Source organism: Suricata suricatta, chromosome 17, assembly GCF_006229205.1.
Source record: "Suricata suricatta isolate VVHF042 chromosome 17, meerkat_22Aug2017_6uvM2_HiC, whole genome shotgun sequence".
Lineage (NCBI taxonomy): Eukaryota > Metazoa > Chordata > Mammalia > Carnivora > Herpestidae > Suricata > Suricata suricatta.
In genome coordinates this window covers 4,598,046-4,613,305 of record NC_043716.1, presented here as the reverse complement: position 1 = coordinate 4,613,305, position 15,260 = coordinate 4,598,046, and the positions used below count along the sequence as shown (strand labels likewise).

General features: G+C 46.3%; 1 long non-coding RNA gene across 1 annotated transcript; it reads left to right on the top strand.

Annotated features, from left to right (window-relative positions):
* Window positions 1-8,153: 8,153 nt before the first annotated feature.
* LOC115282228 lies at window positions 8,154-14,476 on the top strand. Its single transcript, XR_003904554.1, has 3 exons — window positions 8,154-8,407; window positions 12,941-13,111; window positions 14,292-14,476. It is a non-coding gene; the product is annotated as an uncharacterized LOC115282228 (long non-coding RNA).
* The last annotated feature ends 784 nt before the right edge of the window (window positions 14,477-15,260 follow it).

The window sequence follows — 15,260 nt, the reverse complement described above, 5'->3', positions numbered from 1 at the left end:
CTTCACCTGCTGCCCAGCAGCTCCCAAAACTGTCACCTGACTTGACAGGTCTCTGCTTATCCTCAAGGTGGAGGCCCACACACCCTCTCCCTATGAGACTCCCGTTGATCTCCTCCCGGGAGGTTGTGAAGAATTTCAGTCACTGCACCTTGATCCCATTACGCTCACTACATGGCTATTTCCTGGGGCAGGGAGATAATCCAATTCAGCTCCTTCTCAGTACACAGGCATAGAAACATAATATATAACATATTACGTCAGACGCAGCTCTATCCAGCTCAGCTTTCTGTCCCTGACACCGAGAGCAAGGAATATTTTGTGAGCAACTCTAGTACTTTTTCCATGTAACACAATACCTAGTCCTGCTTGCTCACTCTTCTCTCTCTCTATCTTTCTCTCTCTCTCTCTGTCTCTCTCTCTCCAAAGTCTCACTGAATCCCAGCTTGCTGCTCCTCTGGTCTCTCTGGACCATGTGCACCCCATCCTTACTGCTTCTACTCAGCAGATGCCCACTGACCTCCTGCAGCATTCCCTACACTGGGTATTAAAAATCAAAAAATGCATGAGCCCTGGCCCCTGGCCATGTAGTAGTTTACCATCGCGTAGGGGAGGCAGAAAATAAATCAGCAACCATAAAACACATTGGTAATAGTTAATTAGAGCTTATTATAAAGCCCTATGAGAATACAAATGAGTGCAGAGTGCCAGGGAGATGTGATATTTTATCTGGACCATGAAGGTGAGTTAGAAGGTCACGAGATAGATTGAAGGCTAGACAGGGATCCAGGAAAGAGCAAGGATAAAGGCACAGAGAAATAAAAATGTGGTCAGCGAACAGTGTGCATCTTTGTGGTGAAATTGAAGAGCAAGATGTGGCTGGAAAAAGAGCTGAAAAGCAACTGGAACCAATTTGCAGTGGGTCTTAAAATGCAGGCTAAGGGATTTAGACTTTATTTTGTTGCCAACTGACACCTAGCCTTTAGATGAAGGTATGACAGGGGTGAGATATGTCAATGACACTTCTGAGTTTTTGTAGCTTGGCTAATTTAGTGGGGACAGGAGACATGTTGGCCACACTGATGGAGAAGGAATAGAGAAGACAAAAAATAGAGAGAGGTGGAAGTGAATGATATTACTGCTGAATAATGTAGACAGTGGAATCAGATGGGTAAGGGCAGAGGTATGGGTACACCAGAAGAGCTAGGATAGAACCATGCTGTGGAAGTCTAGATGGGAAAGTGTGTATTACATTATATGCTCATAAATGTTGTACAGCCTGGAGTCCAAGAGGTGGGGACAGAACTGGGGAATGAGGGAGTCTTAGGTGACTTTGGTCATCAGTGTAGACACTTGATCAGCATGCACAGAGACTTGAATTGGAAGAGAGGGAATAGACTAGTTGTTATCAGCCTTGGTCTGGGATAACAAATGAGCATCGGGAGTTTGAAAAGCTCCTCCTGACATGATGACACTGGGCAGCAAAGGGAAGGGTCACTTGATAAGAGCAAGCAGGTGCTTCTTAGGCGGTGAAGAAGCTGGGGACCCAGTGGGCAGGTCTAGAAAGAAGAGGAAAAAGGATGGGAGAGAGGGAATATTGATATACTTGTATACAAGGAAGAAAGTCCTGGAGTGGGCGAGGGAAAGGAAAGCAAGAGAAAGAGAGCAAGAGAGAGAGAGAGATAAGGGAAGGAGTTAAATTCTTCCTAGAAAAGAAGACAGGAAATAAAAGAGCCAGCACTTACTGTTGAGAAGGTTGACTTTGGCAATGAGTAACAACTTCTTCATATAGAATCAGGGAGGAAGTAGATACAGGTGGACACATAACTAGCTTCAGAAGGACAAGGAGTGGATGTGAGATAGGCCACTGTTAGTCTCTGTTTTCTCTGTGGAGCCTCAGCGGGCCACGGCTGTGGGTTAGGAGGGTGATGGTGGGTTGGATGGGCTGAATGGAGGTCAGGGACAGCTGCTGAAGGAAAAGTGAGAGAAAGTCAACTAGAGAAAATTAAAAAGTGGCTGAGTGGCACTGGCAGCCCAGCAGAGGCTGGGAAGCTCATAAATGTGTAATGGAACCAATTCAGCATGGTTCTATGATTTTCCTTGAACGCTGTCCAGCAGACTCAGAGTAGGAAGAGAGGAGACAAGCAGGTGGACCCACACAGCACTGGGGATGGAAGGGAGGCAATAAGAAGATGACGGAGATAAGGGTTTGGATCTGTATTTCCTTGCCGGGATGGGTGATTCAATCTAACCTGGAAGGGGATATGGGCAAGGCCAAGAAAGTTCCGACAGTCTGCAAAATTAGGCATCAAATATAGACAGCACATATTTAAGCAATAAGGCTTTGTATTTGTCAAGGGGTCGCAGAGAAACAGAGCCAATTCTTTGTAAATCTCACTTTAAGGAATCGACTCATGACTGCAGCTGTGGAGGGTGAGCAGAGTCCCATGATCTGCTGTCTTCAAACTGGAGAGCTAAGAAAGCTAGTGGTTCTGGTCCAAGTCTGAAAGCCCGAGAACCAGGAGAGCCAATGTTGTAAGCCCCAGCCCAAGGGCAGGAGAAGACCAATGTCTCAGCCTAAGCAGTCAGGCAGAGAAAGAAACCGGCGCTTTCCTCTGCCTTTTGCATTCTGTCCAGGTCCTCAGTGGGTTGGATGAAGCCCACCCACACTGGGAGGGCCATCTGGCTTATGGAGTCCACCGATTCAAAGGTTAATCTCTTCTGGAAACACCCTCACAGACAGAAATGATGTTTAACCAGATATCTGGGCATCCCATGGCCCAGTCAAGTTAGCACATAAAATTAACCATTAGAAGCTTGATAAGAGCAGCCCTTACTACGATCCCTGGCGTGGATGCACTGGGCATCATGCTGAGGTTTACACATAGGATGTCATGCAGTTCAGTTTTACGCAAAGTAACTGCACTCTGGACTTCTCCGACTCCAAGGTTCATGCCCCTAAGATCTGGCCCAACGGGGTTGGAGAGCTTGGTTTCCAAGCAGATGGCTTTGTATTTTGAGCTATCCCAGGTGAGGGGCAAGGTATAGGAGGCAGCAGTGGGTGTGGACTGCTGAAGTTAATGGAAGTAGTTATTGACACTGAGGAAGTGAGAGCAATCTATGACTGGAGATTGGATAGTCCCACAACAAGGGTGCCGAAGTTGTGCCTGGGGTGGCGTGGGACCTCAGAGATTACGAGGAAACTTTAACTCTCCAGAAGGATTTATGTGAAAAAAACAAGGCCTAAGCCAGTTGGAGGCGGGGGTGGGTGGGAATTGTAAGGGTCATGAAAAACTCCAAAACATGGCAAGAGGTGACATTTGGTACTGTTTCCACTTGGGTCAGGGGGCCCCAAGACCACCCTCAGGTTCAGTGGTTCAGGAGAAGAACTCATAAAAGTCAGAGAAGCTGTCATGCACATGGTTATAATTTATAACAGGAAAAGGATACAGATTCAAGTTCGCAAAGGGAAATGGTGCATAGGGCAGAGTCAAGGGGAGACCAAGTGTGAACATCCAGCTGCCCTCTCTCCGTACAGTAGCCCAGACAAGACAAAATTCTCCCAGCAATGATGCTTAACAATGCATATGAAGTGTGGTTGCCAGGGAAGCTTACTTGAGCCTTCGTGTCCAGGGTTTTTATCGGAGGTCAGTCACGTGGGCCCCTCTAGAGGTGAAATGGATACAGCATGGCCCAGGGCTCTAGGTGAGCAACAGGCATCCACCATGAATTACATTATGAGACTATTTGGGGTGGCCCAAGGCCCCCAATACACAAAGATGCTCTTCTCAGGCAGGAATCTCTGAGGGATTAGAAGGCTCCCATGATCAGAGGGCCAAGGTTTCTTTCGCATGTGTAGGGTTGGAGTGTCCCAAGACCTCAGCTAACCCGTTATAGAACACCATGCCAGACACCTGAATTAAACACACTGTGGGGTGGCTCAGTCAGTTAAACATCCAGGTCTTGGTTTCCGCTCAGGTCATGATCTCACCATTTGTGAGTTTGAGCCCCACATTGGGTTCTGCACCGACAGTGCAGAGCCTACTTAGGATTCTCCCTCTCTTTCTCTCTGCCCCTCTCTCTCTGCCCCTCTCCTGCTCTCTCTCTCTGTCTCTCTCAAAAAAAAAAAAAAACCCGACTTGTAATGCCTGAGGCCCATTCTGAACCAGAATACCATAGAGACCTCCAAAGACCAAGGATGTCCTAGTCACTTGAAAGTAAACTTTTCACCCAAAACTAGGGTATCATTCTTTGAGCTTGGGGCTTATGATGAGCTCAGTCTCTGAGGTTAATCCAAGGATTTACACACTGTGGATAGTCTATGCTATGTCTGCCCAAGGCAGTTCAACTCTCCCAGTTAACATTCCAAGGTGCAAACAAATGTATAAACAGACAACTCTAATGCCCAACTTTGGAAAGAGAGTTTGAAAGAAGTCTCTGATACCCATTAGGCTGGGAGACTTCCTCTGTACACCATGTGTTGGAATCATGTTCCTGGGAACTCCATGGCCAGATCCAAACAACCAGGAAGCTACTGGTATGCTTTCATCTAACTTTGCAGTGAGTTCACTGGATAGAACTGTGATTACCACCATCTTTTTGCACTTGGAGGGCACCGTATGCAACAGCCTTTGCCTTCTCTTATGTGCAAAGGTGTGTAAAGAGTTGAAACTCACACGTGCACACACATACATGGAGCAGGGGAGAGGCAGAGGGAGATTAGAGCAGATGGTTTTGTTAGCATAGCATTTCTATCACTCAGTTGCCTTGTGATATTTCTTCTAAGTAGGAAGAAAGTAAACAGGTCTTTATACTCAGCTCTCTAGACCGTGGACAGCATGGACCAGATCTATGGACATATGTCATGGTCACATGACCTTATGGATTCTACTTTCCTTCCTTCTACAGCCCTCTGTAAGACTCAACAGTCCTTCCTATTTATTAATTGCAATGAGTAATTTTGGGGAGAAGAACAGCCTGTTAGGGAGGTAATCCATGAGAGTTTTGCCTGGTTACTCCTTTATTCCCACCTTCCATAAACCAGCAGTGAGACTGTTCTGTTCCAACTACTCTTGGGGAAGGTTGTTTATTGCTACAGCAATAAAAAGGAAAAGATAAATATGGTCATGCTCAGCTTTTGCATTTCAAAATCAATGTTTGAACCCATGGCTGAGGCAAAGTTTGAGAGAAAGGGATACTGGAGTTCCAAAGCAGAGTCCATAAAAACCCCGAGCATAAAGTTTACTTCCCAGAAAAAAAATCCATGATCAATTAGAGCCAGTTTTTATGACCACTCCTTTTAGATTAAAATCTCCTAAAGTGGAAAAAGGCAGAAGTGATGAGTGGTCCTATGAGACATCTCTGTTTCTTGTCCCCTTGGGGTCAAGTCTGTAGGGCTGAGAGGGAAATCCAAAGGCCAAGAGCAGAGGGAATCATAGCTCACCTGCTGAGCAGAGCCCAGGAAAGTGAACAAGGTTTTAGGATTCTCCATTTCCACCCTAACATGGAGCCACAGTGATAGAGAAATTGACTCAAAGGCCTTACCACGTGGTAAGGTAAGAGGGCAAATGCTTTCCATTCAGTCTTTAAGGCTGCTGGACCCCGGTGTCTCCAGGTAAGCTTGTGGAGATAAGAGTGTCCATTAAGAACCAACCACCAGAGAAAAGATGAGGGCTCAGACGTCCCAAAGGAGGCCAGGAAGTGCAGCCAATGACAAATAGGGAGTAGTGGTACAAGCAAAGAGAATATGTGATGACTGATGACCAAGAACCAGATGCAACTCTCAAAACTTTACAGACAGCACTCGAGCCTCCTGGAAGCTATATGAAGTCATAGAGAAGAGAAGAGGGAGGAACTGAGAAGCCCTTGAATTGGCTGAGTTTTTCCTGACTTAACTAAGATTGAGCTTCCCTTGCCAGTGGCATGGAGGTGGAGATAGAGATCAAATCAGTTTTGGCAAAATGAAGAGCTTTACCCATCATTTTGCAAACCTGAGTTGGAAGCCATGAAATGGGCACTCGCCATATTTGAAATTCCTGAAAGCTCAGAGATGTGAGGACGGGTAAGTCAGTGGTGGCATCACTAAGATCAGGAGTGGTGCACTATTTTTATGCTGGATACATGAGTTCTAGTTGGCCAAAAACCATACCTAGGGCTGCACTGTTCTGATCATGGGACGCAAGTAAAGGGCACTTTCCCATGCAAATGCAAAAGGTGTGTGCTCCGGCCATTTTCTTTCTACATCAGAAACGTGGACCATGTCATCCAGGTAACAACCATGGTGACCATGCATTTCAAAAGCGGGGCTATGTGGGCCACTTCTGGGTCTGCAAAGTTGTCTCAGAGATGCAGACCGGGCTGCAACATGTTGGAGTGTCTGGAACAATTCAAGGATCAAGTTCAAACTCCTTCATACGGCACAGAGCCCTGATAGGGACTCTGCTTCTCTGAGCAGCCCCAATGGGACTTCCCAGCAGCACTCGGTCTTCGTGAACACCGACAGACTTCTAAACCTGCTATACTGTCTTGCCTCTGGGCCTTTGCACAAGCTGCTCTGTCTGCCTAAATTGTCCTCCCCCTCCTTATTGGCCTGGAAACCCCTATTTATTCTTCATGTCTCAATTCGCACTTGCCTCTTCCAAAAAGACTTCCCATATTTCCCCAAAGTGGTCTCATTGCCCTTTCCGGGAATTCCCACAGCATCTTGAGGATACCCAGCTGTAGCACTTATCAAACTATATTTCATGTCTGTTGACTTATCCACGTCCTCCCCTAGACCGTCAGCTACATGAGAGCAGAGGCGTTTCTTTGATCATTGTATCCCCGGAACACAATGCAGCGCCTCGCGGTTCAAAGGTGCTCCATAAAGACTTGCTACCTCAACAAGGTTAATGACGAATGAGGATTTGGACTATTTTCGAAAATCCAGGCTGACTGGCCTGTCTCCCTGGGGAAATGGTTTTAAAGAAATAGACATCAGAGTCGGAGAGTTGTGGCCCAGGAATTTTCCCCTGCATGGTCCTCAGGGGAAATCATTGTTTTGAGCAGTAATGTCGTAAACCTGGTTCCTGAAGGAAGAGAACTGTCCCAGGGCTGGTGGCTCAGAGGAGCTGATGAACGGCCAGCCTCTCTCAAGACTGTCTGCGCCCTGGTTCCATGAGACAGACCCCCCGCCTTCCCTTCCCCACGACCCCTGCTCTGGGTCTGGGTGTTTGGAGATCCCCAGACGTCCCCCAGGATTCTTTCTCTGCTCGGGGTCTTTCCCTACAAATACCCTGAACAGAAAGACTCAGTGCACAGCTTCTCAGGGAGAAGCTCTGTGCCAAACCCCTCCACGAAGAGCACTGATTTAATCCTCACAAAAACACCTTAAGAGAAAACTGTTACTTTCAGATTTATAGAGGTGAAAACTGAGGTTTGGGAAGGTTAAATAACTCACCCAAGATCACAGCTAGTCAGGGCCTGAGTTGTTCTTGGAGGGATAAAAAAATAACCTGTGTCATGAGACTGTTCAGTTTTTTTTTTTTGCAAGGCTGTCACAAAAAATAAAAAAATTTAAAAAAAGGCACTATTCTGCTACCTGTTTCCGAAGTGACAACACACACACAGAGACACACACACACACCAGGAAGAGTCCAGTAGGCGATAATTGGTGTTGCTACAGCACGGAAGAATAAAGAAACTGTGAAATCCTCCACCACCCCGGGAAGGAACCAGGCACTCTTCGACTTTGATAGCCACCATATTCTCAAGCACATTAGGCAATAGTTTCCCATGCTTCTCATTTATGTTTAAAATTTCCAGGAAGAGCAGAATGTGTCAATTAGTTAGGACTTTGCTTTTTTTTTTTTAAGAGATTATGTAAGTTGTTTACTCTCACAAATAGCCAGAAGGAGTCCAAGAGCGGTTTGGTGGCCGGCACATCAATATTCCATGTAGTCATTAATCCTTCACAAATTGCTTTACTCCGCACATGCCCTCAGATGCCCCTCTATGTTAGGTTGGGTGGCTCAAGGTTTAAATGCCAACGCCCATAAAAAGCACAGACCCATAATATAAATGTTGGCGTCCCAGGAAGCATACATGGAGGGGTCTCTAGTGACTCAGAGCATGTGTTCTGTTCTGCCTGCAGGGGGCGCCATGACTCACCCCCCCCCCCCAACCGTTGCCACGAAGGATCCCAGAGTCAGTGTGGTTGAGCCTTCCAATCTCCTCAAAAAAGTCATAAATCTGGAATTTTACGTAAGATTTCCCGATTTGTAAGACAGTATGGGAGCCAAAGAGCATATGCCTGTGGGTAATTTTCCCCTGGATTACCACCTGCAACAACGCTGTCTCCCAGGACCCAGGTCCTGGAGCTCCGATGAGCTCATCCGCACAGCCCATAACAGGAGAGCAGACGGCACAGCAGGTAAGGATAGGCAGCCACGGGGGAACGGCAGCAGGACAGCTTCATGTCTCACAAAATCTTGAGCACTGAGCCAAAGAGAAAAGAAACTGTCCCATCAGAAAACTACAAGGCCCAACAAGTCCTTCTCATTTCAATTTTAATGTTGTCGGTAGCATCTGCTCAGGCAATTGAGACACAGCTTTGGGAACATCGTATGACGCCTTTTATCTCAACTCTGGGTGAGGTGAGCTTCAAGGACAACTATTTGTGAGCAACACCATCACAGGTACAGAGGGGCACTGGGATGCCTGGTACAATTCAGAAGGAATCCGACCAAGGGAGTAGACAGATTTCTGAACGGGTAGTGTGAGGTATTAGAAGAGGCTGGGCTGATGGGAAAGCTCATGACAGTGTGTGCATCTCCAGAAGCACCTTCCAGGGGCTCCTGGGTGGCTCAGTTAGTTAAGCGTCTGACTTTGGCTCAGGTCACAATCTTATGGTTCATGAGTTCGAGCCCTGTATCAGGCTCCGTGCTGATAGCTGGGAGCCTGGAGCCTGCTGCAGATTCTGTGTGTGTGTCTCTCTCTCTTTCTCTGTCTGCCCCTCCCCTGCTCATGTCCTCCCTCTCTCTCTCTCTCTCTCTCTCTCTCTCTCTCTCTCTCTCTCTCTCTCTCTCAAAAATAAGTAAACATTAAAAAAATAAGAAATATCTTTTATTTCTGTAGCAAGGATGGAGTGGGCCTCTCCTGGACCCAAGAACCATGCTAGACACCAGGGAAATAGCTGCAAACCACACCCACCATGTCCATTGGCAGAAGTGAAGAAGGAGCCCTTGAACTCCAAGCAAGATGGCCCTTCGCCCAACCGTGCCCATCCAGCAGCTTCCTTCCCTGAAGGAAATCACAGGGCCCCTGCCCCTAGCAATATTGCCCCTCCTTCCCTTCCAACCTGAGACACAACAGGACAGAGTCCATCTTGTTCTTCATCTCTGGTCACTTCTGCATAAGAAGCCTTAAGACTCCCTCAGCTCATCTCTTATCATCCCTGAGACCTCTGTCCACCACCTAATCTGGTTACCCCTAACTATCTCAATTCCCCCATGGCCCATTATCAGCAAAATCCCTATATCTTCAGGTGCACCTCCCTTCACCGTTCTGTCCTAACAGAACAAGGAACCCATCAGGAGTAGAATATTCATTTCAAAAATAATATCAATAGCAGAAACTAATATGCACACTTGCCATGTTCTAGGCACTGTTCCAAGGACTATGCCTATATTGATTCCATTAATCTTCACAACAACCCCATAATTAAGCCCATTATTACCCCCGTTTTCTGATGATGAAACTGAAGCACAGAAAGTTTAATCAATTAGCCTAAGTTCACAGAGTTAATAAGTAGTGGAGTAGATTCCTGCCAGATTTGAATCAAGGCAGTCGGACTTGAAAGGTTGTGTGCGTAGCCACTATAGTAACTTGTATCACAGAAAGGTCTCTGGCCAAAGAGCAGACAACTCCCGGGAAGGCACAACACAGACCACATCAGGGAGGCAGCTCTTGGAGGAGGCCAGATCTCTATGGGTCTAGAACCTGCTCCTAAAAAGAAAAAACTCAAGCTCTACCTAAGGACATAGCTTCATCAGCTGTCCTCTTAAGAAGTGACTTTTTTTTTCCATTCCCATACCCCTCTTCCACCGGGCCTGGAGGTTGGGTAGGAATCCTCCTGGCTCTTTATTACTCTTGCATACCTCTGCCCCTGACCCTGTAACACTCTTGGCTTGGAAGGCTATGCTGCCAGACTGAACCCCCTGGTTAGGGAACCATCTCTAGACCCCTGAGTCATTCCCTCGTTCCCACAAGAGCTGAGCCCCTGGCTCATTGTCACCCTCTCCAACACTTTTTTAGTTTGGGTTCTCAGCGATTTCAGTTTTCATAGAGAAAACCCTGCAATGCTGTGGACTCACAGGTCCATGGCCACACCCAGTCCCTTGCTAACTCATCCTAACTCAGCCAGTCCCTCCCGCGGTCATACCCCGGACCTCTCTGTACAGGTAACTCACTCCACCATTACATTAACTCTGAAGACCCTACTTTCTAATCACTACCTTTCATCTTTAGTTTGCCTGTTTCAAAAGTTATGGACCCCTCTATAACCTAAATACAGTGATGGTTAAAACCTTTTCACTGTCCCTCAATTCCTTTACATCCTTGCTTTTCTTTTCACCCTGTTTATATTAGATATGTATTATTATCACCAGTAGAACCCAGCATATGCTCCAAATATTTCTTCCTCTGCCCCTAACACTCATCAGGGAAAACCACAACCCTCATTAAATCTCACTTAACTCTCCTGAGCCTTCATCCAAGCAATTGAGCTTGGTGGGGGAAAAATACACAAGCATTCAGACTGGCTTTCTTCGAATGCATGAAAACCAACCTCAATGGTCCCAAATGTTATCTGCAATCCTACCACATTTCCTGACTCATTCATTCATCAACTTTCCTGTCTGGTGCAATTCTGAGCAAATCTGATCAGAGAACCAAACAATTGTTTTATAACTTCTCTTTCCTTTTCCTCACTCTCAGCTGAGAAAATAGAAGCAATCAGAAGAGAATTCCACAGGCTCCCACCAACACATCTACCAGCCTTGGGACATCCGGCCCATCCATACACCCTGCCTTTCCACCCACTACCATGGATGAACAAAAATGCTCCTGTCTAAACCCAACACCTCAGCTTGAACCTATATCCTCATTCCCTTTTTCAATACCAAAGTCATTGGCCAATCGCTCTTGCCCACACATCAACACATTTTCTCTCTCTTCTTGATCATTCCTGACAGATAAGGGGGAAAAAAAGAACCTTCCTGACTCTTCATTCCCCTCCTGCTCTAACCCTGTTTCTCTGTTCCGTTTTCTTCTGAACTCAATCTTCCCAGAGTGACTTCCTCATCATTCCCAAAACAGATCTTTTCCAAGTCATCAGTACCTTCTGGGTTGCAGAATCCCATGGTCAATTCTCAGTCTGCATCTTAATCCCAGAAACAGTTAACAAAGTTTGCCCCTCCCTTCTTTCTGAAACTCTGCTCTGATTTGCCTCCAGAATGCTTTTTTTTTTAAATTATTATTCTCTAGTTTTCCTTCTACATGACTGATGACTGCTGCTTGGTCTTCTTTCCCGGTCCCAGCTCATATCCTAGACTTCTAAACCTTGGAGGGATCCAGAATCAGCTCTCAGCTTCCTTCTATCTATCTACCTTCCTGTCTAGGGACCTCATCCAATCTCATGGCACTAAAACTCATTTACAGTGATGGCTTTCAACTTTCTATTTCCAGCTAGACCTCTCCTCTGAATTCCAGACAACTCAACTTTGCAGAACTCTATTTTGCATCTCAGAGAGATTTCTAATAGATATTTCAAACTTAATGTGAACAAAACCCAATTCTTGATTCATCATCCAACACATATGCATGCATGCGTGTGTGCACGCTCATGCAAGTGAGCACGTACACACACACACACCTCCACAATCTTCAGCAACTGATACCTCAGGTTTTCCACCTAAAAGCCTTGGAATCATTCTTGCCTCCTCCCACTCATTCCCAACGCTTAAACAACAAACCCTGTAGACTCTTGGGAAAGGCAGTTTCATGCACACAGTCTTTCCACTCCCACTTGGCTGCAAAAGAAAGGATTTGGGGCCTGGAACACTTCCTTACCAAGAGATGAAAGAGTCCACACAACCTATACAGGCTTATTATCTAGTGTGAGAATATCTTTCCCTGTTTCAGGCACAATGAGTGTTCCGTTGTCCTGCTCAATGGCCCTCACACATGCCCCCAGCTGGTAGTATTTCAGACTCCACAGGGGAAAGGTTGAGGTCTTTCCATTGTAGCACTACAGGGTGGGGTGTGAGCCAGTTGCCCTGTGTCAGCTGTTTGATGGGGTGTGTGTGTGCGGGGGTGACCTGCTCGCGATGAGAGACTGATCCACACTATTGGAGCTGACCTTGCTCTGTCTCTTCTTTACAGAAGTAAAGCATTATTCCACCCAGTGCTAGACTGTGTTGTGTTTTCCTTGGTGATTTCAAAACCAAGATGCAATGGGAAGAAGTGTTTGGAGGTTCCCCCTGGGGTTGAGAATCAGCACATGGGACTCTGCTCCACATTCTGCCTGCTACCTGTGGAATATGTAGATCATGCACTTCTTGCCATCCTAATCTAAGCCACTCTTGCCTGGACTGTGCAATAGGAAATGACTCTCTGCCTCCACTTTTGCCCCCATGGCAGTCTGTTCACAAGGCAGCCAGGGGAGTCCTTGAAATGGTCATCAGATCGTGCTACCATTCTGCTCAAAAATAGCTTCCCATCTTGCTTAGAGTAAGAGGCAGGGCCACCTGCTACTTTCCTGAGTCCATCTCCCACCACCTTAGAGCTGGACCATTCTGCACCGGCCATATTGGTCTCCTTGCTATTTCTTGAACATTCCAAGCATGCTCCAGCCTCAAGACTTTTGTATGTGCCATTCTCTCTGCCCAAAATGTCCTTCCTCCAGGTATCCTGATGACTTGGTCCCTCACTTCCTTCAGATATCTTCCTGAATGGCACTCAACCACTGTATTAAGTCATAGTAAGACTGTTTATTTTCACTCCTGGAATGACAATGGAAGTTCAACATGGCACAGTGCATCTGCAGGGCTCAGAACAATGCCTGGAATGTTTGTAGGTGAGCTGTAGTTATTTGTGGTATGAATGGTCCCTGCCCTCCAGAAGCTTACCCTCCACTGGGGAGACAAACATTGAGCAATTGATGATACACGATCCATTACATTGTTGATAAGTGTTGTGAAGGGTAAGGACAGAGTGAATTAAGATTATATAACTAGTATGTTTAAGGTCCTGAGGCAAGAAGGAACATGGCTACTAGACCCTAAGTTATGTTAACTCCTTAAGAATTAGATTTATGCTTTACTTAGCTCTGGGGGTGGGGGGGGGGAATTGTGACCAAGTCATGCCCAAATTAATTTGTCCTAGGAATTTTCATATTCTCAAGTATTAACTTTCTCGAATAGCTTTGCCTCTGCTTTTATTGACACATGAGGCAACCTCAGGGTAGAATGTGAAGGGCAGAGGAGATCTTGTGTGTCCACCCCTTAAGTGGAACAGCCCTTTTCATTTGCCTCAATACAACCATGTCTCCTCCAGACTGAGGAAGGATTAGACAGGAGAGTTTCCAGCATCCTGTGCCTGGAATAAATCTTTCCTGTGTCAGCTTGAAGATGAAAATAGACTCATGGGAGAGGAGAAATGGTCCCATGCCATTTGACAATATCAGAACCTCAAGAGTAGAAAGTATGTACCTTGTATGGTATAGCACATAGTGAAAGCTTGATCAAGGAAGGAAGGAAGGAAGGAAGGATGGATGGATGGATGGATGGATGGACAGACAGATGAATAGATAGATGGATAGCAAATTGGAAAGGTGTCAGATGGTCTGCCTCTTTCTCCCTCTACTTCTTAAGTTCCTTGCTTTGCCTTATGAAACCAGAAAGAAAATTAAGGAAGGAGCTATGTCAGCCTGGTGATTAGGCTATTCCTATTCCCATACCTTGGAGGTGGAGCACTAGGGAAGAGAATTTTCCACAAACACCCTCATCAACCAGCTTCATTGAGCTTCTTCTTAGACCACAGTGGTTGGGACATCATCTTGGATAGACTTTCCAAAGATTCTGGAGCTTGGAACTGGCTCATTATGCCCTTGGTCATCACCATCATTTTGATGACCTAGTGTTTATGGAACATTTACTCTATGCAGACAGGTGAATGCATATGTAGTACAGAACATCTTATTTAATTCAATGTCACCTTCCTCCTGCCTTATAAGTATTTATTATTTCTGTTTACAGATTAGGAAACAAAGACCCACAGAAAAGAAGCAAAGTGCCCAAGGTCACAGCTAAAAATGGACAGAACCAAGATTCAATCCAGGATCTGACCCTTAGTCCCTCCAAGCCACCCCCCTATCATCCTAGCAGGCACCATCTCTGTGCCTGATACTTAGTGCATGCATTAAACACATCATCTCAAGCGATTTAAGTCTCTTGTCAACTCACTTTTTCCAGATGAAAAAACTGAGTCTCAGGGAAGTATTTATAAATCACCTGCTCAAGGTCATTGTACAGATGAATGGCACAGGTGGACCGCACCCAGGGCTACCTGCAATGGTCAACATCCTCATTTTCTAAAAAGAAAAAGAAGGAAAAAAAACTACAAAGTGAAATGCTGAAGGTCAATATCACTAATTACTGAGACAGGCAGGACTTGACTCAAAGTTGGCATGTTCTCAAGGGCACTGAATGTCCTCTAAGCAGCGTGCTCTGTGTCCAGCCCCTCACCCCTGCACCTTGAGTTTGTGGCAGGTACAGAACGGTGGGGCTGAGCGCTTCCCAGTGTGCAACCAACCCTTGGTCACTCTCTCTGCAAGACTGGGTCCAAGTCAAGCAGACGTGGAGGCAGGAAAGGGCAGGCAGAGGGGACTCTGTTCTCCTTCTGGATCATGCTTCCTCCCAACAAGATTGCAAGACGGAAGGAACCTAAAGGCAACTTCCATCCGCACAGCCCTTCACCCAGCTGTCGTCTGATTGCCTGGGGGGGATGGGGTGTGAAATATCTGCTGGGTGGCACCACATTTATCTCGTTCTCTGTGCCCCAGAGTGTGCTGTTTACTTTCTCACTGGAGGTGCAATTATTTAACGAGGTGCCGAAGCCTGGGGAAGATTGCACATTTTAATCAAAGCACCAAATGAGCGCGTCCCGATGACTTTACAAAATGTATCTGAGGCAAATTTCGCACAGCCATGTCTGGGCATCAGGTA